The sequence below is a fragment of the Mus musculus genome, chromosome 5 (assembly GCF_000001635.26).
Source record: "Mus musculus strain C57BL/6J chromosome 5, GRCm38.p6 C57BL/6J".
Lineage (NCBI taxonomy): Eukaryota > Metazoa > Chordata > Mammalia > Rodentia > Muridae > Mus > Mus musculus.
In genome coordinates this window covers 131,392,211-131,415,717 of record NC_000071.6, presented here as the reverse complement: position 1 = coordinate 131,415,717, position 23,507 = coordinate 131,392,211, and the positions used below count along the sequence as shown (strand labels likewise).

At 44.9% G+C, this 23,507-nt stretch overlaps 1 long non-coding RNA gene across 1 annotated transcript in view; it reads left to right on the top strand.

Annotated features, from left to right (window-relative positions):
- Positions 1 to 999: 999 nt before the first annotated feature.
- Positions 1,000 to 23,507, top strand: part of Gm29681 (predicted gene, 29681) — a 23,119-nt gene continuing 611 nt past the window's right edge. Inside the window, exons 1-4 of the long non-coding RNA NR_152164.1 lie at positions 1,000 to 1,369; positions 3,094 to 4,086; positions 21,137 to 21,319; positions 21,432 to 23,507. The exon at positions 21,432 to 23,507 is cut by the window's right edge and continues 611 nt beyond it. This is a non-coding gene — a long non-coding RNA (predicted gene, 29681). The remainder of the gene's footprint in view (positions 1,370 to 3,093; positions 4,087 to 21,136; positions 21,320 to 21,431) is intronic.

Sequence of the window (23,507 nt, the reverse complement as noted above, 5' to 3'; positions counted from 1 at the left end):
GTGCTCATCCCGAGGAGATACTCCCAGGAGATTTTGCCATTTCACCTCCACTGATTCTTAACGGCCATCACAGATTCTTGATTCCCCCCCCCCAAAAAAAAAAACTATAAGCCGGGCCTCCAGGTTCTACTTTGATGGTAGCTGTCTCAGTTTACACAACGACTTGGTACTCACTGGATACTCAGTGGCTTTTCCAGCCCAAGATCTAAAACTGTCTACATTCCTCCCACAAAACAGTCTGAGGCACAAAAGTCACACAATCGTGACCCCTGGGTAGAGGTCTAATCTTTCTTCTTTGCCTTCTAGTTCTGCCCCATCTTCATTCTGCACAACAGCAGGAAAGACAAATTTGAACACCTTAGCAACACATTTTAATGTTCCTCCTTTTGAGTGAGTAAGCTGTTTTATTGGGTTATGATGTATTTTGTAATTTATGTGGTGGTGGCATATCATATGCTTTGACGAGTTGGGCATGTTTACCATGGTTACGGACCAGCTTTGTTTGCTCTCTATAGCTGTCATCCACATCATGACCAAGAGGGTCTTGAAGAGGAAAGGGTTTATCTCATATTTCCAGTTAATGGTTCATCACTGAGGGACATCAGAGCAGGTGCTCAAGGCAGGAGCCTCGAGGCAGGAACTGAAGCAGAGGCCATGGAGGAGCTATTTTTTTTTTTTTTTTTTTTGAGACAGGGTGTCTCTGTATAGCCCTGGCTGTCCTGGAACTCACTTTGTAGACCAGGCTGGCCTCGAACTCAGAAATCCGCCTACCTCTAGAGGAGCAGTATTTAAGGATCCATTCTTCATGGCTTGTTCAGCCTGCTTTCTTATACAGCCCAGGACCCCCTACCCAAGATGTGGTACCTTTCACAGGGGACCGGGGCCTTTACTATCAAACATTAACCAAGAAAATGCTCCACAGACTTGCCTATAGGCCAACCTGCTGGAAGCCTTTTCTCTGATGAAGTTTCCTGTTCCCAGGTGACCCTGACTTGTGTCAAGATGACAAAAAAACAGAACAAACCACCAACAAGCAAACACCCTAACCAGCACACTGGCTTTTCTGTCTGAGAAGAAACCTCCTCTCAAGGATGCTGGTTGTTGACCATCAACTCCACCATTGGACCAGGTACATTGAAGGTGGCTCCAAGTTGTCATCCTCATCTGCCCCTTGGCCTGTGTATTAGTGACATGTCTTCTTGGGTCTTCCTGCTTCAGCTACTCCAATCCAGAAACTGCCTCGCAGACAAGCCCAGAGCCTCATTCCCCAAACTCTGAGTTGACAATCAAGATTAAACACCTCACTCTGCCTGCTCATCTGCACACCTTGCCTGATAATCTTTCTGGGGGAAGGTGATTTTAATGGGAGGTGGGTCCTCTCCCATTTCTTCCCCTTCTTATATAATGCTCACTGAACCCTGGCCTCTAGGCAAGCACAAGTATGATTGTGGAGATGGAATTTCTGTCCTTACAATCCTACAGCGCTAGTAGAACTGATGTGACATGTTCTGTTGTATGGGACTATGGTAGAAAGTGAGTCAAGCCCCGCCTGGGGGAGGGTCAGGGAAAGCTGTCTGAGGACATGGTCTTATCTTGAACCATAGGGAGGAGGGGCATATAAGAGGTAGGAATGGCCAGGGAGAAGATGGAGGAAGTCCAGGCGCATTCTTCCATTGTCACTGTGACAAACACAACTGAGACTAGCTACTTTACAAAGAAGAGAAGCTTATCTGATGGACAGTTCCGGCAATCCAGGAGCACAGTGCCCATTTTTTGATAAGGAGGCGCCTGGATGTCTCATGTGGTAAATGACATCATAGTGGGAGTTGAATGGAGAGAGATCACGTGGTGGGAGACAGAACAAGAGACACTCAGGAGCTAGGCCTGCTCCTTTGATAACAACCCACTGTGGGGAGAACTAAACAGCCCCTCATGAGAACTCCTTTAAATCCCTTCCAAAAGCAGTGTTCCCAGTGACCTCTCCCCTAAAGGTCCTGCCATCCCCATCAACATCACCACACTGAGGATCAAGTGTCCAGTATATAAGCCTTTAAGGCAGTGGTTCTCAGTCCTTTGGAGGGTCACCTATCAGATATCCTGCATGCCAGATATTTATGATTCATAACAGTAGCAAAATTACATTTATGAAGTGGCAATAAAAATAATTTGCTTGAAGGGTCACTACAACGTGAGGAACTGTATTAAAGGGTGTCAGCATCAGGAAGGTTGAGAACCCCTGCTTCCAGGGGATACATTTGAACTAGTTTCAAACCGCATCAGTGAGTAAGGTCACCATTGGCCATTCTCCAATGCCACCTGGAATCTGAATCCCCTTTTCACAGCTGGCTAGCTCCCTGCCTTCTTTGATTGCAAGCTCTGCCAACCTTGCCTTCAGCTCATGTGGGCGTGTGACTTAGGAGTCATACGGGCCCTTACTCTGTATTTGACATGGGTGGGGGGGATGGTGATGTAAAAATGGATGGTACAAGTTCTGATCTGCCAAGATTGGCTTAGAGGCAGCAGTGGGTCATGGCTTTCTCAGCAAGGTCCAGGGCTTGGTCTTCAGCCTCAGTAGAGTGAGGGGTGTGTGCATGCGTGCGCGTGCGTGCGTGCGTGTGTGTGTGCGTGTGTGTGTGCGTGTGCGTGTGTGTGTGTGTGTGATCTCAGGAATCATTCTCCATTGCTTTTCCACCTTATTCATTATGGCAGGATCTCTCAATCAAACCCAGAGCTGACCTATACCAGCATGATCTGGGGAATCCTGTGCTCGCACTCTCCAAGGTTGGAACTGCCGATGGAGTTCCACACTTACCTAATGAACTGGATAGGTTTATATCAACTTGATACAATCTGGGGTCAACTGAGAGGAGGAAACCTCAAATAAGAAAATGCCTTCATAAAATTGGGTTGTAGGCAAGACTGGAAGGCATTTTCTTAATTACTGATTGATGAGGAAGGGCCCAGCCCATTGTGGGTGGTGCCATCCCTGGGCTGGTGGTCCTGGGTTCTATAAGAAAGCAGGCTGACCAAGCTATGGGAAGCAAGCCAGTAAGCATCCTCCTCCATGGTCTCTGTATTGGTTTCTGCTTCCAGGTTCCTGCCCCGTGTGAGTTCCTGTCCTGATTTCCTTCAATGATGGACTGTGATATGGAAGTGTAAGCCAAATGAACCCTTTTCTCCCCAACTTGCTTTTGGGTCATGGCGTTTCATCACAGCAGTAGAAAGCCTGACGTTGACAAACTAGTACCAGGATTATGGGGTATTGGTGTTACAGACTTGGCCATGTTGTATGGGGAAGGACTGCGGAAGGAGTTTGGAACTTTGTGCAAGAAAAGCCATTGAGTGCTCAGTCATGAGCTGTTTGCTGGGATCTTAGAAAACGAGAATGTTGAGATGCGCAGAAGATGGAAGCCTGGCTTCTGATATTCCATAGGGATGTTTGAAGATTCAGTCTGGTCATGTGTCATTTTATATGAAGAGTCTGTGGTTCTGGTTAGCTGGGGATGAAGATCAGCTGTGATTAACCAGATACCAGAACTATAAAAGTGAAACCTTTGCTTTCCTGGGATAACTGAAGTAGCGGTGATGAAGAAAAGACCAGCATTGTGGAGGTGAAATCTGGGAAGTGTTTTCTGGGAGTCAGCACACAGAAGCTGTGTTCTAGAGGCAGCCAAGGTTGTACTTCATACTGGCAGCTGGACTTGGTAGTATGAGTCACCCAGTTGGTACTGGGTTTGAGAGCATGAAGGAGACATGAAGGGCAGCTGCGGCTTAGCACTGTGAGAGGCAGGGAAGATCATTGGTGAAGGTGCAGCCTCAGTGGCTGTTGAGGGCCCAAGATTGAAGGGGTCATGCTGAGAAGTTGAGGCTTGGCACCATGAAGAGAGCCCAAGAGAGGTATTGATGAAATTGCAGCCCAGTTGCAGCAGAAGACCCCAGGCATTTTGGAGATGCCAGTACCATGGGATGACCACCAAGAACAGCAGCTGTGGGGGAGTCTGCCAGCACCTAGCAGACAAGCTGTGCTTGCTGCAGAGGGCAGAGCCAGAAAGGTGACCCAAGCCCCTTGGAGGAGCCTAGAAGATGGTGAGTGAATCCCAGATGTTGGACATTAAGTTATTTTCACTTTCCAAGTTTGGTTTCTGCTTTGTTAGATTGTGACTGTGTCTTGGTTCTTCCCTCTTGAAGTTTAAAAAAAAAATCCCAAAGTGCCTTATTTATTTATTTATTTATTTATTTATTTTTGAGGAGTCCACAGTTGAGAGACTTTAAACCTTAAATAAAAAGATTTGTGGGTTTTACAGAGAATTTGGATTTTAAGAGACTGGATGTTTCTTTTAAAAAGACAGTTTTAAATGTGCTTAAATTTCTAAAGTCTGGGATTTTAAAAGTTATTTGTATCTTTTAATGTGGGGAGTGAGGGGGAAAAGCATGTGGCTTGTCAGAAATGTGTTTGTGTGTCAAGCTGACATGGAGTCAGTTGTGTTGGATAGTTTTAAGCCAACTTGACAAAAGTCGGGGTCATCTGAGAGGAGGAAACCTCAAATAAGGAAATGCTGCCATAAGATGCGGCTGTAGGAAAGACTAGGGTAGATTCTTAGTTAGTGATTGATGAGGGAGGGTTCAACCCATTGTGGGTGATACCTTCTTGGGCTGGTGGTTCTATAAGAGAGCAGGCTGAGCACGCCATGGGGAACAAGCCAGTGAGCAGCATCCCTCTGCATCAGCTCCTGCCTCTAGGATCCTGCCCTGCTTGAGTTTCTGTCCTGACTTCCTCCAATGATGGACTATGACCTGGAAGTATAAGCTGAATTAACCCTTTCCTCTCCAACTTGCTTTTTTGGTCATGGTGTTTCATCATAGCAATAGAAACCCTGACCAGGACGCCTGGCGTTTATGTAGGTTTCTAGGGATCTGAAATTCAGCTCTCAAACTAGCAAAGCAAATACTTTAGTCACTGAGCCCTGAGTCACTAGACCAAGCTGGGGGCTTTGGGCTCAGTAGTGGTACCATTCTTTTGGCCCCCTGCTCTATTTTATTTACTTAGTTAAATAATTTATTTTTAAAATTGAATCTGTGTGTGTGTGTGTGTGTCTGTGTGTATGTATGTACGTGTGTGTACACGGCATCAGAGTGTATGTATGAATGTCAGAGGACAATTCTGAGGAACACATTTTCTTCTTTCATCATGGTAGGTTCTGTCAGCCCATTTGCCTTGATTTGGGGGGGGGGGAGTCAACTAGACCTTTGAAGCTCTAAGTCTGATTCTCAGTACTAGACAGCCAGAACATGAGATTGCCATTATCTTTAAAAACCAAATCAAACCAAACAACAACAACAACAGTAACAACAACAACAAAAATAAAAAACACGATCATTGTAGCCCAGGCTGGCTTTGAACTTGTCCAAGATAACCTTGCACTTTTGATCCTTCTGCTCCCCACAAGACCCCTCACAAATTTCTGGGATTGCAGGTGTTCTCCATCTGCCTAGATCTACACACACACACACACACACACACACACACACACACACACACACACACTTCTCACCTTCTGACATGTAAAATGTCTTAGTATGGAGTGGCTACTGTCATCAATGTCATGGGCCAGTGGATGCCATAGGCCCAGCAGGTCCCTAAAAGTGAGGGGTCATGTGTAACCTGTGAGAAGGTTTATTGCACTAAAAAGACACCCCTCAACCCCCATCACAAAAACAAAACATTACTTCTAGGCTGGTGAGATAGCTCAGTGGTTTCTGTAGTTAGTTAATTGATCTTTTGAGACAGGATCTCACAAGTTCACAGTGAGCCTGGGCTGTGTCACTATATTCTTTTTCTAAAAATAATAAATAAATAAATAAATCAAATACACAAAGCCAGTGATGTATTTAACCACCAGGAAAGTCCCAGAAAGTAATGAGTGAATTATCCAGATAGCCATGGTGTAGCTACCTCATGCAATGGTTGGCTTGTTTAACCCATTGAAGAACATCCAGGCTTTGGTGTGATGGCTAAAGCTGCTGTGATCATTTGTGTGTGAATTTTTGTGTGCACTTCGCTCTCCATACATCTGGGACGCATGCTTAGAGAGCTGGTGTCATACTTGGCCTGTTCCAGCTTTGGGTTCCCTCCACCATTATCTCACAGCTTCAGCGTTCATTCCCACCCACAGTCCCTGGCTTTCCAGCTGTATGGTTGTAGAAGAATCGTTTGTTGTTTGATTTCTCTCTGTGTCTCTGTCTATCTGTCCCTGCCTCTGTCTAGCTTTCTCTGTCTTTCTGTCTTTCTCTCTGTTGCTTTGTCTCTGTCTGTCTCTGTCTCTCTGTGTGTATGTATGCACACGCAGGTCATGATGTGCATTTGAAAGTCAGAGGACAATTTTGTGTGCTTGCTTCTCTCTTTTCATCTTTACATGGGCTCCAGGAACCAGTGCAGCTGGTCCAGTCTCCCAGCAGCAGAGGCCAGTGCTGACCTCCTAGTCAGACACCATTGCACTAATGATTAGATATATGGTGGCAGGTTGGTCATATTTGACTCTTAGCACAGAGGAGTCTACTTACAGAATGCCTTGGCCAGTGTCATGGTATTCCACACAACGGGCTATAGCCCACAACACACATGGGATGGATGTGGAACTGGACCAGATGCTTGGTCTTCACCAGTTGAGGTAATCATGCAAACTTCTTCCACATTGTCACGGTTACTGATTATTGTAGATTGAATAATCTTTGCATTGCAAGAATATATACCACATAGTCATATTGTATTGGCCTTTTAATGCACTGGACATCCAGTTTGCTGTGTGTGTGTGTGTGTGTGTGTGTGTGTGTGTGTGTGTGTGTGTGTGTGATTTCTTCATCAGTATTCATCAGGGGTGTTGGTCTTCAGTTTCCTTACAGTCTTTTTGGCTTTTGTATCAGAAAAATGCTGAAATCATCAAATAAGTTTGGAAGAGTTCCTAGTGTTCCTTGCTCATTGATTTTTCTTTTTGGAAGAGTTTGAGAAGAATTGGCCCTAATTCTTTAGATGTTGAGTTGAATTCTCCAGTGAAGCCATCTGGTCTTTGGGGTTTCTTTGTGGAGAAGTTTTAAAAGTCTGACTTAATCCTTTACTAGGGAGTGCCTATTCATATTTTCCATTTCTTGATGATTAAGATTTAGTACTTTTCATATTTCTAGGAATTCATCTGCTTATTCTATATTATCCAATATGTTAAACATTTTTCTTCATAATTCCTTACTTTCCATTAATAATTTTAGTTTCCCAAGTCTTGTTTTCCTCTTTTTTTATTAGACTGTATTTGTGTGTGTGTGTGTGTGTGTGAAATTCCTTCAATATTTTCTATCATTTAGGAGTTGAAACTTTCCACTGTCTGCAGATCTTAAGCCAGGCAGGCTTCTGGCATAGTAATATAGAAACATGGACTCCTGTGGGAATCAGAGGCAATAGATTCACATGTCCTTAATCTGCAAACCTTGTACACCTAGAGTTTCTCTCTTATTTTGTTGACAGTGCAAGCAATACATCCATCCTTCACTACCTTATCCCCCCCCCAAAAAAACCTACCAGATGCAGAATATTAAAATGCACCCGAGAATAACTAGTCACTGAAATATATTTTTAAAACACATTTAATAAATGAAATGTTTATTTCATTTTAAAGTACATGCATGTGTTTTAGTTTCCCAAGTCTTGTTTTCCTCTTTTTTTATTAGACTGTATTTTGTGTGTGTGTGTGTGTGTGTGAAATTCCTTCAATATTTTCTATCGTTTAGGAGTTGAAACTTTCCACAGTCTGCTGTCTGCAGATCTTAAACATTTTTCTTCATCATGTACACCCTATGTACATGATGGTGGGTGCCCACAGAGGCCAGACTAGGACATCAGATCCCCTCAAACTGCAGTTGCAAGTGGTTCCTACCTGAAGTAGGACCTGGGACCCAAGCTTGGGTCTCTGGAAGGGTGGCAAGCATTTGTAACCATTGAGCCATTGCTCCAGCCCCAATGATCTGTATCTTACATGGCAAACCACTCTTAAACCACAAGGGAGAGATTTCTTTAAAAAACAAACAGCAACAAATCAACATGGCGAGGTAATTCAACAGGTACAGTAGTGGCACACATACCTTGGTGGTAACCAACAGCTCTCTAATTGGACTTTAGATCAACTCAACAAGAGGGCTACTGTGCCTAAACTACCCTATTTAGTAACTCAAAAACCTAGCCAGCTATTTAGTGCTAGTAAAATCATGGTTATCAGAGGAGACTCTACAACCACCAATTTACTAAACCAGCATAATTCCTAATGGTAATCTATAAACACTTGTCCTTATACCCATAGATAAGTATAGTCCTCATCCCTCATCAAGGAAACTTCTCTTTGCAACAGATGAGACCACCACAGAAAATCACAACCAATCAAAATGCAGAGTTGTGGAGCCCAGTCGCAGTGGACACAGCTATAAAACTCTCCTGTACTCAAGGCTCATAGGACATTGGGTAAGAGGGTGTGAAAAAAAAAAACCCCTGCAAGAACCAGAAGGTCAGCAAGTTTGCTGTGATATTATGTCTCCTAGTAACATAAGAAGCTCTACCCATCAAGTCTCAACATGACCACCCAAGCATGAGCTGAACAAGAAAGGTATAAACAAATATGCCACACAGCATGGGGGAAAGCCCATGAGGCCTGGACCCTGTACACAGAACTACAGGCATCTGAGTACAGCTGGGAGCAGGAGAGGCAGCCCTCCCCAGGATAATGCGGACCAATTGGTTATCCAGAGCCAGTGATCAGCCCTGAAAATGCCCTGAAAATATGCATTCAGGTAATATTATGTGGGCTCAGCATGCTATATTTAGGAATGTATGTGTGTGTATATATATATACATATACATATATATGTATATATATGTATACATATATGTGTATGTGTGTGCATATATATATACATATATATATATATATAGCTATATCTGTTTATACACACATACACACATACACACATACATATTCATGTCATATCAATAAAAAAGAGTCCATTACTTTGAAGGATAGTGGAGAGGGGTATTGGGAGGTTTGGAAGGAGAAAAGACATGGGAAAATATTATAATTAATTTAAAAATTTTTTATTATATGTAAGTACACTGTAGCTGTCTTCAGACGCTCCAGAAGAGGGCGCCAGATCTCATTACAGATGGTTGTGAGCCACCATGTGGTTGCTGGGAATTGAACTCAGGACCTTCGGAAGAGCAGTCAGTGCTCTTAACCGCTGAGCCACCTCTCCAGCCCCCTATAATTAATTTTTTATAATTACATTTTCTTTTCTGCCAGGTAGTGGCACACGCCTTTAATCCCAGCACTCAGGAGGCAGAGGCAGATGAGTTCAAGGCCAGCCTGGTCTATAGAGTGAGTTTCCAGGCAGCCAGGGCTACACAGAAAAACCCTGTCTCAAAGAATTATTTATCCTAAAAATAAAAACAAACAGGCAATAACAAAGCACTACTGTGGTGTGCACACCTGTAATCCCAGCACTTGGAAAGCTGAGGTAGGAGGACTGAGAATTTAAGGACTGTGAATTTAGGTTATTGAGTGAGGTCCAGGCTAGCTGAAACAGAAAAGCGACCAGGCATCTAAGGTGAATCCTTTGTAAACAGCATAAGTGAGTTGCTCTTTTGAAGAATTAGGTGGTACCCAGCAGGCACATGCACCCTGCCAATAAGTAAGTGGGGTCATTTATGGGTAAAATCAGCATGCTACATCCTGTCCTCTCTTCTAATGCACCGTTACAAATGGTGGCTACAACATTAAGATACAAACATGGCGGTGACAATATGCATGGCAGAAACAACTTGAGGGGTGTTGAAGAGATGGCTCAGTGGTTAGGAGCACCAGCTCAACTTCAGTTCCCAGCACCCACAGTGGGCATCACCTAAGCCCATGTAACTCCAGCTCCAGGGCATCCCACACACTCTCCTGGGCGCTGCAGGCAGCTGCACAGACAGCATCGACTCACACAGACGCAGATGAAGTGGAAACCGAAGGGTTCTTTGGAAAGACATTTGTGCTGGATGTTGTTTTTGCCGGGGGCAAACCCATGAAGGGGCGTTTTCCTGAAGTGGACACGGGTGAAAGGCTAAAGCAGACCCGTGAAGGAGCGTTTAGCTAGAGCAGACACACGATGAAAGGATGCTCTGCTAAAGTGAGCACGTGAAAGGACACGTGATGAAGGATTTTTTTTTTTTTTTTTTTGCTAAGCTATGCAGGTATCGGTCCACCTTCCATTGCATAGTTGAGCTACATTTGTTTTGGGGACTCCAGAGAGAGAAATGCACCAAAACACTTCTGGTGGTGTGCTGCAGTTTCTTGCTGCTTCTGTGGACTCGGGCTGATTGGCAGAGTGACGTCAGCTGAGAGAGATGCATGTGCCAAGGCAAGACCCGTGGAGGATGGGTGCTGTTTGGAGGACTATAAAAAGGATGTGAAAGACAGTGGCTAAGGCTGGGCTAGGCTTGCTTATGAAGCTAGCTGTGCAACACTTGTGGGTCCCCTGTCTTAGTTAATCTTTGCTTCCATGAGAGAGAGGCACAACTGAGAACTTCTCCTGGTGTTCCTGTTGTCCCTTGTCCCTCCTGCTGATGGGAGCTAAGGATGAGGCCTGTCTGTCTCTGCTAGGTAGTACCACGGCTGCTGATTTCGTGTTTGTTATCCTGACACTACTAAACTGGACTGCTGATGTATCCGTGAAGTGTTTGTGAGTGGATTGAGCTGCCTCTGCTGACTTGGGAACTGATCTGCTGATTTCCAGATAACACAGACAGCAGTTGCTCCAAACAACCTTTCTAAACAGGTACATACCCCCCCTACCCCCCATATCCTTTCTTTCCCACTACCTCTGGTGGGTGGTGGGCTAAAAGGGAGGTTAAAGCCTTTAAAAACCATCATTAAAAATAAGATTTGAAAAAAAATCAAAGTTACACACAGACATACATAAAAATGCATAAATAAACAGACCACTTAAAAATGGGCAGGCGTATCCAGGCTCACTGGCTGACGATGTAGTCTGTCTTAGCAGAAAAGGCAGGCCCAGCCTTGCAGTGTCTACACTGAAGAAGCTGAGAGTGCGTGCGATGTTCAGCTGTCCTGTTTTCTTCTTTTTATACAGTTTGGGACCCCAGCCTATGGGATGGCGCTGCTCAGATCTGGGGAGGGGGGAGGGGGGCTTCCCTCCTTAGTTAAACCCCTGGAAACAATCTCAGACATCCCAGATGTGTGTCTCCAAGGTAATTCCAAGTCTGGTCACACTGACTATTAAGGTTAGCCATCACATAGTGCATAGGTATTGTGTTGTATTGTCTTTTTCTGGCTTCATCTCCCAGGCTGACCTTGAACTCATCATCTGATCCTCCTGCATCAGCCCCCCAAGTATTGGGATGACAGGCATGTGCCACCAGCTTTAGTCTGTATCCGAGGGAATAAGGTCTGGGGCTTCCTCTTCTACCAACTTTCTGATGTCATGCTTTCTCATTACCTTTTAACTATTTTTATTGTGTAGGAGTGTGTGTGTGTGTGTGTGTGTGTGTGTGTGTGTGTGTGTGTGTTACCTGCAGACGCACATGGAGGCCAGAGGAGGATGTCCCATATCCTGTTCTATCACATGCCACTTTATCCTTTGATGCAGAATCTCTCATTGAACCTAAGGCCAGAATAGCAAACCCAAGCAATCCTCCTGTCTCGGTCTCCAAAAGCACTAGGGTTTGAGGCACTTGTAGCCATGCTTGGCTTCTATGCGGGTGCTACGGTTGGAACCCATGTTCTCTCACCTGTACACCAACCCCTCTTATCCACAGAGCCATCTCTCCAGTCCAGAGTTTACATTTTAATAAGACTACAGTATTTTCTTTTTAAACCACACCAAAACCTGGTAAGCAACAATAGAAGTGGTCCTGACTCTAACCTCTGGGACCTCCCAAGCTGGCCGAGCAGACATCAGAAAGAGGTCTTCCCTGAGGTTCATGCTGGCGACCCACTCGCCACTTTAAATGCTTGACAAAGTGCTCATTTTGCATTTTCCTCTGACCCAAATCCTCAATTAGTTGGCTAAGTCTCCCGAGCTCCCAGATTAAATAGTTCTCTTCTTGAGAAAGGTTCAATATTTGCTCGTTCAAATTAACCCGGCTCTTGCTTTTTCATTGAAGCGGCTCACCCACGATTGTGCCATCATGGCTCTTCTTAATGTAGCTTAAACATGGCCTGTCAGAACACTGTCTTTTCCTGGACAGCCATAGAAAGGGATTGATCGTTCCTTACCTTCGGAGGTTTTAATTACCTCCAATTGGAATTCGAAGGCCATCTTGGTAACACAATTAATTTTAATCAGGAGCCTAAGTTTGTCATTCAGCCCAATTACTCTCGATTAAGTGATTCTGTGTTTCTTTTCATTATCAATTGATTGTGATTACTTATTATCAAGTAAAACTCAATATGTTTATGACGATTCCATTAATCAGACAATCCCTGCTGCTCCAAAGCATGGTGATTTGATTCAGGGGCCTGTATTTGGATACCTGGAAATGCTATAAAAATCAATGCAAACCAGACGTATTTATTAAAAATCTGCATGCCTGGCTTGGGTTGCAAATGTTAGGAAAAACAAAAAATGTGAGAGATAAATGCTGTTCTCAAGATTCTGGCTTTGGGTGGGGACGCAGACCATTTGGTAGTGGGTTTGACCAGCATGTGAGAGAGCCTGGGCTCCATCATCAAGACCATATAAAAAGGCGCTGTGGTATACACCTGTGATCCCAGCAAGGCGGAGGTAGGAGGATGAGAAGTTCAAGATCATCGGCTATAAGGAGAGTTTGAGAGAGACCAGGCTGAGTGGAGGAAAGAGGACTCTAGTCCAAGGGGAGCTGAGAAGCACAGGATACCTGGAGTGAGATCCACAACTGCCACCACTCGGCACCTTGAAGATGCTAGTGAAATGTGTGTACTCAGGGGTCTCAGGTACCTCTGGGAATGCACCCTGAAAGCAGCTCTCTAATGAGACGATTCATTTGGAAGACAACCATGGGTGCACAGGATATGTGAGCCCTTAACAAGGCCAGAATAACCCTTCTCACGTTCCCCTAACAAATGCCATGTCCTATTACACGGGTCAGGACTGAGGTGTGTGGTGTGGTTGTGAGAAAGATGTGCTTACCGGTAAGCTCTGTACTGTAAACAATACTTCCGGTCTCTACTCAACATAGCCTCGTGTTCTCAGAGAGAGTGTCAGCTTCTCGGAAAGTGTTTCCTCGTGTTTAAAATGGGAACAAAATGAGCCAGTAAGATGACTTCATGACCAAAGGCTCTCACTGCTAAGCCTGATTGCTTGAGTTCAATCTCAAGGACCCATTACTGTGGAAGGAAAGAAGTGAGCCCTGTTAGTTTTCCTTTGACCTCCAGACAGTGGCATACACACAAATAAATGCTTATATTTGAAAGGTTCATTTTAGGTGTGTGTGTGTGTGTGTGTGTGTGTGTGTACATAAATGCAGGGGTCACCAGAGGCCAGACTCCCTAAAACTAGAGTTGCAGCAGTTAAGAGTCTTGACACAGATGCTGAGAACCAAAGCCGGAACCTCATGAGGAGTAGTGCGTACTCCTAACCACTGAGCATCTCTTAACACCTCTTCCACGGTTTCCATGGAAACACAATGAACAGAAATCAGGTAGCTTGCAGGAGTACAGAGTGTGGATGTAGCATGCTTTCCAAAGTAGCAACTTGAGGAATGGGGCAAAGGGAAGAACGCTATAGATGGGCATATTATTAATTTTTAACAAAGCAGCTGAAATGTTTCAGAGATCATAGAGTTGACTGACAGTATACAGGAACTAGGATGACCTCAGCTTTCCTAGACTTTCTAGGGCAAAGCAGGATGGATAGTGATGCTCATGGGAGAAGAGTTTACACCACAAAGGAAGAGTGTACAGATGGAGGAAAATAGCTTCAGATGGTGTGGGGGTACAGCACCAACTTCTGTCCTTGTCTTGTGGGAGAGGTTTCTTCACCTTCTTCTGCAATCTGGACTCAGGAGAAGACCCTGCTGCTTAGACTGGTTATTTCTCCACCTTGTCTCAAGGCGAGCTTAGCTTATTTGTATGATGTAAACAGAAACTTAGTGGATGCCTGTGGCTTCATTTTCTATTGCAACGTGATAAAATACCCTAACAAGAGCAACTTAAGGGAAAAAATGGTTTAGAATGCAAGACGGCAGGAACTGGAAGCAGCCAGTCATACTCACAGTTGAGCATAGAGAAGGAATGAATGCATGCATAACAATGCTCATCAAATTACTTTCTCCTCTCTTATACAGTTCACAATCTCCTGTGTAGGGAATGGTGCCACCCATAGTTGATAGCTCTTCCCATTTCAATGAACATAAATGAGAAGATTTCTCTAGCACATATGCCCACAGGCCAATCTGATCTAGACTGACAATCCCTGATTGAGATTTTCCTAGGTGTGAATAGAAAAGTCCCCTACTGGCTCCTGTGTTTGAACACTTGGGCTTCAGCTGGTGGTGCTGTTTGAGGTTATAGAGCCTTGAACCATTAGTGATGTGGCTTTGCTGGAGGGGTGGCCTTTGAAGGTTACGTTTGTCTTGCTTTCATTTCATTCTCTCTGCCCCGTATTTATGGTTGAAGATGTGTCCTCTCAGCTTCTTGCTCTGGCCACCTGCTGACATGGCTTCCCCACCATTATGGACTCTTTCTGGAATGGCACACAGAAATCAACTTTCTCCCACAAGTCCCTTTGGTCATGGTTTTACACCACAGAAGCCGAAAAGTAACTGATGCACAGTGATTTTAGACTGCATCAAATTGACAAAACTAACAACCATCTCGGTGGTGAAATAGAAATCAAATGGAGAGAAAGAATCTCGAGAGAGACTCATTTTGGTCCCATGATCCAGTTTCATTGGGTGTTGGCACTGCCCAAATATAGGAGCCAATAAATCTTCCTTTTTGGCTTACTCTTGACAAAGGTGTGTTTTGGTCAGTTACAAAGGAGTAAATTCCGATGAATGTCTCTTTTTTTCTCCCATTTGTCTTCGTACCCAAACTGGGAGTTTTTGGAGTACTCAGACACTCAGTGAATATTTGTGGAATGAATGGGTGAATGAATAAAATTGTGAACTATATGTGAGTTTGTCTTAGACCTGTGATATTTGGATGAACAGACCGATCCTCATTTTGGGAGACAGACAGACCCCTTGTGTCTATTCAATTCTTCCTTAGCTCATTCTGGTTTTTTGCTCGTTTGCTTTGGATTCTGTTGTTGTGTTCTTTGTTTGTCTGTTTGGGAAGGGTCCCATGTAGCCAAGGCTGGCCTCAGCAACACTATGTAATCGAAGATGGTCCTCCTGCCTCCACATCCCTGAGGGCTAGGATTACAGGCATACACCATCTTGCTGTGTTTACATAGTACAGGCCTTCGTGCATGCTAGGCAAGCAGCCTACTGAGCTACATGCCCAGCTCCAGTTCTTACTGGATATATTGGAACCAAAATAAATCTCTCTTTAGATTGTTTCTTTCCCCTTTGGTCTCCCTTTCCCCACTGTGATGGCAAGTTTTGTTTAGACTTACTTGGTCTACAAGTTACTTTGTGTTGCTATGGTTATTACATTTATGGAAGAGTTTGTTTTTATGTCCTGAGAGAGAGGAGGGAAGAATGTAATGATGGGGGAGGCACACCAGCAGGTGGCCAGATCAGGACACTAAGAGGTCACCACAAGTATATAGCAGAGAGAGAGAGACAGAGAGAGAGAGAGAGAGAGAGAGAGAGAGAGAGAGAGAGAGAGAGAGAGAGAGAGAGAGAGATGTCCAGCCCCTACTTTTTAGCTGAGCTCATCCACGTATGGAAACTTCAATATATAATCTATATGAAGGACAACACAAAGATCAAGAATGTGATGAAGGAGGAGGAGGAAGAGGAGAAGAGGGAGGAAGGAGGAGGAAGAGGAGGAGGAGGAGGAGGAGGAGGAGGAGGCAGTTGTACCAGCAACAGAGGAGGTTAGGAATGAGTGGATGAGTCATGGGTAAATCCTTTAAGGGGAGCACCAGGCAGGGATCTTCAGGGATCTTGACATACAGCTCTCCACAAGCCATATTTGCTAATATTCTTTTCCCTCGGTGACTTCTGCTATCTAACAAGTCCTGACAGGCTTTTTAATGGCAGCTCATGACAATGAATTGGGTTACAAGAATTTGACAGCAAGCAGATAGCCCTGCCTAAGACTTCAATTCTGGTGATAGACTGAGAATCACTGCAGAGAACCTTTGTGAAGGAAAATATTTGGGGGATGGGTTAATCCATGTCACTGTGGGCCACCTCCTAAGAGTCTGACTTTCTTTCCTGTAAGTCCTGGCCACTGACCACTCTTACCCTTCATGATTTCGTTGTCTTACTCCCTCTTCTCTAGGCTAAGTCACTGCCATCTTGTGGGACTTGGTCACACTGCCAGATAAGTCCTACCATCTAGAGAAGCCTCAAGGAGATCTCTATCACTGTCAGCATGTTCAAGGCCTGCCTGAATTACAGAGTTCAGAGCAAGCCTAGGCAACTTATAAATAAAGAGTGAAGAGAGGTCTCAGGGTGTATCTAAGATGTAAAGCCCCTGCCTAAATTCCCCAGTAAGGTGCTGGGAGTGTGGTTCAGTGGTAGAGAGCTTGCCTAGCATATATGAAGCCATAGATTCAATCTCTAATACTGCAGAAAGGGAGACAGGGGAGAAAAATGGAAATTTACTTATACCGCAGAGCTCCTAGGATGCCTTCTTTAATGATATCTATTCATACGTCTATTTCCCGGAGAAACCCTTTAGTTTTCTTTAGTTTTATTCAGTGTTAAACAATAAGTAGTTTATCCCTCTTTGTGTGTGTGTGTGTGTGTGTGTGTGTGTGTGTGTGTGTGTGTGTGTGTAAACAGATTCTGATGTAGCCCAGGCTGGTCCTTAATTCTTCATGTCTCCAGCAGGACATTGATCTTCTGAGCCTCCTGTCTGCATCACCAGTGGTGGGATGACAGGTGTACACTGTGGCACCAGGCTCTTTGGGCATTTCTAAATGTGAATTCCAATGCTTGCTTCCTTTACTTGATGCTCTATGCTTTGAGACTGGCTTACATAGACCAGTGGGAAATGGGCATTTCCTTTATTTCATTGTAGAGTTCTGCAGTAGTCACATTTGGCCAGTTATTCCATCTAGCACCTGCTCTATCCATCCAGTGCTGACAGACATTTGGAGTATGTCCAGCCTGGTCTTTTGTAAACAATGCTGCTAAGAGCTTTCTCATGCTTACCGTTCCCAAGCCTGTGTGGGAAAGCCTCCCCCAAACTGTATACAAACTGTAGTGCTTCGGGATCACACGAAGATGGCATACATTGTGATCATTCTCACAATTCTAAAACATTTTACATTTTATTTATTTATGTGTACGGGTGTTTTGCTTGCATGTAAGTCTGTATACCATGTTCCTACAGTGCCTGTGGAGGCCAGAGAAGGCATAATATCCCCTAGAGATGGAGTTACAGCCAGCCATGAGCCAATTCATGGAACTGGGAATTGAACCCAGGTCTTCTGGAAGAGCAACCAATGCTCTTAAATACCAAGACATCTCTCTAGCTTCGTGCTGTGATAGTTTTAGTTGTCAACTTGATACAAACTAGAATCATCTATAAGGAGGGTCTCAACAAGGGATGGATTGCCTAGATTAAGTTAGCCTGTAGGCATATCTTGGAGAGATTGTCTTGATTGCCTTAATTAAGGTAGGATGATGGAGCCCACTGTGGGTGGCAACATTCCCTAGGTTTGAGCATAAAACTGTGTGTGCATAGCGGGGTGGTGGTGGTGCATACCTTTAATCCCAAAACTTGGGAGGCAGAGGCAGGCAGATTTCTGAGTTCGAGGCCAGCCTGATCTACAAAGTGAGTTCCAGGACAGCCAGGGCTATACAGAGAACCCTGTCTCGAAAAAAAAAAAAAAAAAACAACCAACCTTCTTCCCCCACAAAAGCCCCCCAAAACAAAAACAAAAACAAAAAAACCCGTGTGTGCACAAAGAGTTGAGCAGTAATGGCCATGCACACACTCATTTCTCTCTGCTCATGATGGGATATGATGTCACTAGCTGCTGCAAGTTCCTGCTTTGACTTCCCTACTGGAAGTCAAGATGGACTGTAACCCCGAGTTGTAAGCTAAATAAACCCTTGTTTTCACCCTAAGTTGCTTTTTGTCTGGTATTTTATTATAGCAACAGCAACAAAATTCAGGCATATGTTCAGGGCTGTAGCCTGCAACTAACAAGTCCCCAACTGGCTCTTGTTCCAAGTTCTTGGTCCTCAGCTAGTGGAGTTGTCCTGAAGGCTGCGGAGCAGAAGTGTCTCAGTAGGGACAAGGTTTAGAAGGTTAGAGCCAGCTTGGCTTCCAGCCTGCTTCCTCAGCTTCCTAGTGATCTCCATGTAGACAAACTGCTGCTCTTTGCACAACAATCCTAGATAGAATTGTTGATCATGCCTTTCCTGGCATGGCAGATGGAGACACTCTGAAACCACAAGCCAAAATAACAGCATATTCCTTTAAGCTGTTTATGTCAGGCTGCTGGATATGGTGGCCATACCTGCAATCTCAGCACTAGGATGATGAGACAGTAGGGATGCTATGATGGGTTCAAGGGCAGCCTGTGCTAAAGAGTGAGTATCTCTAAATACTGTCTATGCCAGGTTTATGCCACCAAGACAAGAAAAGTTAAAAAAAAATCCATTTCTCTTCCTCCTTCCTTTCTTTCCTCTCTCATTCCCTTCCTCCTTTCCTTCCTTAATGGAATTAAGGACAGAACTTAAGGTTTTATACATAGTAGGTGAGCACTCAACCATTGAGCAATGTCCCCCTTTTTTCCTCCTCCTCTTCCTCTTCCTTCACCCTCCCCTTTACTTGGCACGCCCTCTTGTCCTCTGGTAGGGTATGTTACTTAGGCTGGCTTTGAACTTCTGCCTCCACTTCCCAAGTGCTTTTACTGTTCATCACCACCCGTTTTTATAGTGCTTTGGAGCAAGCCTAGCACACTGCACAAAACTCAACTCAATTGCATACTCTACTTTCAGCCTTCACCTTTCTGGATGCTCTTAGGAAAGGCCCTTAAGCATCCCTGAGCCTCTGTTGGGAAGACTTGGATCTTTGCCCCCGAAGGATGCAGGAGCCCATGGGATGCAGAGTACTTGGCACTTGTAGAGAATGGGCACACAGCCCTCCTTGCCTGAAAGCTCCTCACAATTAGGCCTCAAAAATCATGCGGAGCAGCCTGGCCACCTGACCCTATGAGATAGTTATTTTGGTGACCCATAGTTGTGAGTCACTTGTGGAGACTGCCAGGCTGGACTGTGCTCCCCTGCCCCCATGGGGAGGTTGAGAGCCCTCTGTGACAGCTGCTTGTCACCGTTACTTCTTCTAAAGGGTATGGGTTCACCACATCTTCCCCCTTGGCAGAGTTCAGCCACCGAGTGTCAGCAACGGCAAGGATATATGTGAGTCTCTCTTCTCTGAGACAACTTTCCATCTTAAATTTAAAATTAAGCTATCAGAGTAGGGCTGAGGGTCAGTCAAGAACAAATCTATTGCGTGGCCCCAATTTCCCATTTCCACCCCGCCGCAGACAGGCTGCTGATATCAGCCATCTTTCTTGAGCCAAAGGCCATCTGGACTCTTCCCCCTTTCTGCCCTGCAGCGCAGTGTCTGGTGCGCATGCTCAGAGCAGACAACAATGACAACCCCGCTGAACTGCAGTGTCTGCATCTTCCTTCGGTTTTCCTGAAGGGTGGAAGAGACAGAGGCAAACCATACTGGGCCCTGGGTAGGGAGTTTGATCGCAAAACTAGCTCAGTATCCCAGCCTTAAATTCTCCTTTCCATTTTCTGTTGCTAAAAATAATACAGCCAAACCCCAAAGCTAACGGCTTGGGATGGTTCATACCCATGGGTTCCTGTGTGAGGCGTTTTGGCCAGTCGTCCTTCAAGGTGTGATTTCCCTCCCTGCTGAGATGATGGGGAGATGGGGGAGGGGCCAGGATGAGGGCTCTTCGAAAGGGCATAGGAGGAGTTCTTCCTCCACAGGGTGTGTCTCACAAAAGTGTGTCTACACAGAGGAATATAGTGTGTGAAATACCAGGACCATTGAAATCATAGCAGAATTTGCTTCATGGTCTCCTGGCTCACAATCCTATCCTGTCCCTGTCCTCCCTCCCCCGCCCTGTTCTGATTCCTCCTCTTCCTCTTCCTAAGTTTCCGGATAAGACTTATCTCATGCAAGAGTGACTCCAAAGGTTGGTGCTCTGATGGAAGGATCTCTCAGACTTCATTGTCTGTGGATGACAACCTTGCTGGAGGTCATGTCCCAGCAGTACACTGAAGTCCCCCAAAGATGGATTCTAGGCTGCACCTTGACATATGGGCTTCCTTTTTTTCCCCTATGTGCATGCATGTGCAGTGTATATGCATGCATGTGTGTTGGGGGGGATATATACAGTCACGTGCACACGAGGAGGTCAGGTGATGTCACACATCCTGCTCCATCATTCTCAGCCTTGAGACAGTCTAAGGACAGCCAGCCCCAGTGATCCATCCTTACCTCAGAGTTCTCTCCTTCTGGTCCCTTCCTCTCCCTTCTCCCCTCCTCTTTTCCTTCCCTTCCTTCTTCCTCCTCCCCTCCCTCTTCCCCCTCCTCTCAATTTCTTCTTCCTTCCTTCCCTTTCCTCTCTTCTTCCCTCCTCTCCTTCCTCATCTTCTTCCTCTTTGTTTTCTTTTTTACAGGGTCTGTGGTTCAGGCTGACCTTGAATTCCCCACCCACTCACCATCCTCTTTCCTCCACCTTCTAAGTGCTTGGGTTACAGTTGTGTACCTACAGGCCCAGTGTATGCATTGTTAGAGAGTAAACTTGGCCCTGCATGTTGGAAGCTAACACGCCACCAACTGAGCTCTACCCCCAGCCTGAAAGCAGTGTCTATGAGCTTTTTTTTCTCTTTGACAGAAAGCCTAAATCTTCCCCAGACCCCATCTGATTTGTTATCTAAATAAGCATGTGGCCACCTTGGTTCCCACAGAGTCCAGCATGAGTCTGCGACATGAAGTCACATCAGGATACATCTCCAGGTGGTCAACTAAGCAATCATGCTTAGCAAAGGTTGGAAGCTGGGACTGCCTTCGCCGGGGCTGCCACAGTGGCCAGAGGAGATTTATTACCGACTGCTAAGGAGTTAGTGGATATTAATGTCTTCCAATTGAAAGTGAGTGAATGTGGGTCTTCCTACGGATACCGTGGTATATGAGGGACCGACTGTTTCTAAGGCAGAGAGGCACTTTTTGTCTATATCATTTTCTATGACTGTTTCACTGTAGGATGAACTTACACAAGCTATTTGGCTTTAATATTGACAGCGTGGAGAGACAGAAGACCAGCTGGGCTGGGCCACGGCTTCAGCTTATATCTCACCATCTTAGGTAAGAATTTTGAACAGATTTAACTGTGATATAGAAATAACTGTGAGCATGGATCATCAGTAGTTAGTTTCCCTAGAATCTCCCATTGAAGAGCTGGGGGCGTGGCTCAGTGGTAGAGCACCTGCCTAGAATCCCCCAGTGAGGGGCTGGGGGCGTGGCTCAGTGGTAGAGCCCCTGCCTAGAATCCCCCAGGGAGGGACTGGGGATGTGGCTCAGTGGTAGAGCACTTGCCTAGAATCCCCCAGTGGGGGGCTAGGGTTGTTGTTTAGCAATAGAATGCTTGTCTAACATACATAAAACCCTGGATTTGATTCCCAGTGTTAGAACAAATAAACAAGAACAAAATCCGAACATAAAATGAAACATGTACTGACTAGTGAAAGCCCTGGGGACCCGATTGGATCAAATATTAAATTGCTCTTTAGAGATTCCCCCACAGTCCAATTGTCTTGGAAATGCATATGGGAGATGTGTGTCTTCACCAGTGAAGTGGATATAATATCAGAAAGTCAGAGGAAATTAATTATAAGTCACATGAGAGAGAGAAAGTTGAAACTGAATTCCACTCGATTTCCAAGGACTGGAAATGAAAGAATTTTGAAAGTATTATCAGATAGACACATTTTATGTTTAAAAAGTGTGTGTGTGTGTGTGTGTGTGTGTGTGTGTTTGTGTTTGTATTACAGTCTACCTGTGGTCATCAGGGGACAACTTGTGGTGGTCCTCTCCTTCTTCTATGGAGGCTCTGCACATTGAACTCAGGACACCAGGCTTTGTGGCAATTGAATTTACCCTCTGAGCCATCTTGCAGGCCCGTGGGTACACTTACAATAGTTTAAATGGGTAATGAGGACTGGGGAGTCAACTCAGTGGCTAGGATTGCATGGTGTTTGTTTTTACAGAGAACTCATAGGAGTTCAGTGTCAGCACCTGTGCCTGGCATCTTGGAGCTGCCTGGGCTCCTCAGACAACTGCACTCATGTGCACAGACCCACACATAGACCCCTCACACATAATCAAACATTTAAAAGAAATTGGCGATGAATAGGAAGAATTAAAATTTTAATTATATGGGACTGGAGAGATGGCTCAGTGGTTAAGAGCTCTGACTGCTTTTCCGGAGGTCCTGAGTTCAATTCCCAGCAACCACATGGTAGCTCACAACCATCTGTAATGGGATATAATGTCCTCTTCTGGTGTGTCTAAAGTCAGCTACAGTGTACTCACATACATAAAATAAATAGATCTTTTTTTTTAAAGGATAAAAAAATGTAATAATGCTTCATATATACATTTATATAAACATATGTATACACAGACATATGGAACACATACACAGTGTCTTTGTTAGGATTTCTATTGTCATAATAAGCACCATGCTCAAAAACAACTTGTGGAGGGAAGGGTTTATTTCAGTTTACACTTTCACATCACTGTGGGGAGTAGGGCAGGAATTTAAAGTCAAGAGGCAGAAGCTGATGCAGAGGCCATGGAGTGGTTCTTACTGGCTTGTTCCCCAGGCTTGCTTAGTCTGTCTGTCTGTCTGTCTGTCTGTCTGTCTGTCTGTATGTATGTGTTTAAATTTATAGTTCCTATGACCTCTAGCTTGGGCATGGAACTTCCTTTTGTGAGCTAGACCCTCCCACATCAACAATCAATCAAGATAACACACAGCAGCCTTGCCTACAGGCCAATCACATTAGTGTATTTTCTCAATCAAGTTCCCTCTTCCCAAATGACTCTAGCATAAAACTGGTTAGCTCATGCACGCACACACACACACACACACACACACACACACAGGTTCTATAAAGCTTCCTGGAGAAAGACTCCATTTTTAACCTTTCTCATCTGAAATACTGTTCCAACCTGGTACCAGATACAAACGTGCCCGAGTGAGACCATATTAGTCACTTTGCCATCACTGTGACAAAATATCCAACAGAAACAACGTAAGTGTGTATGTGGGGCATG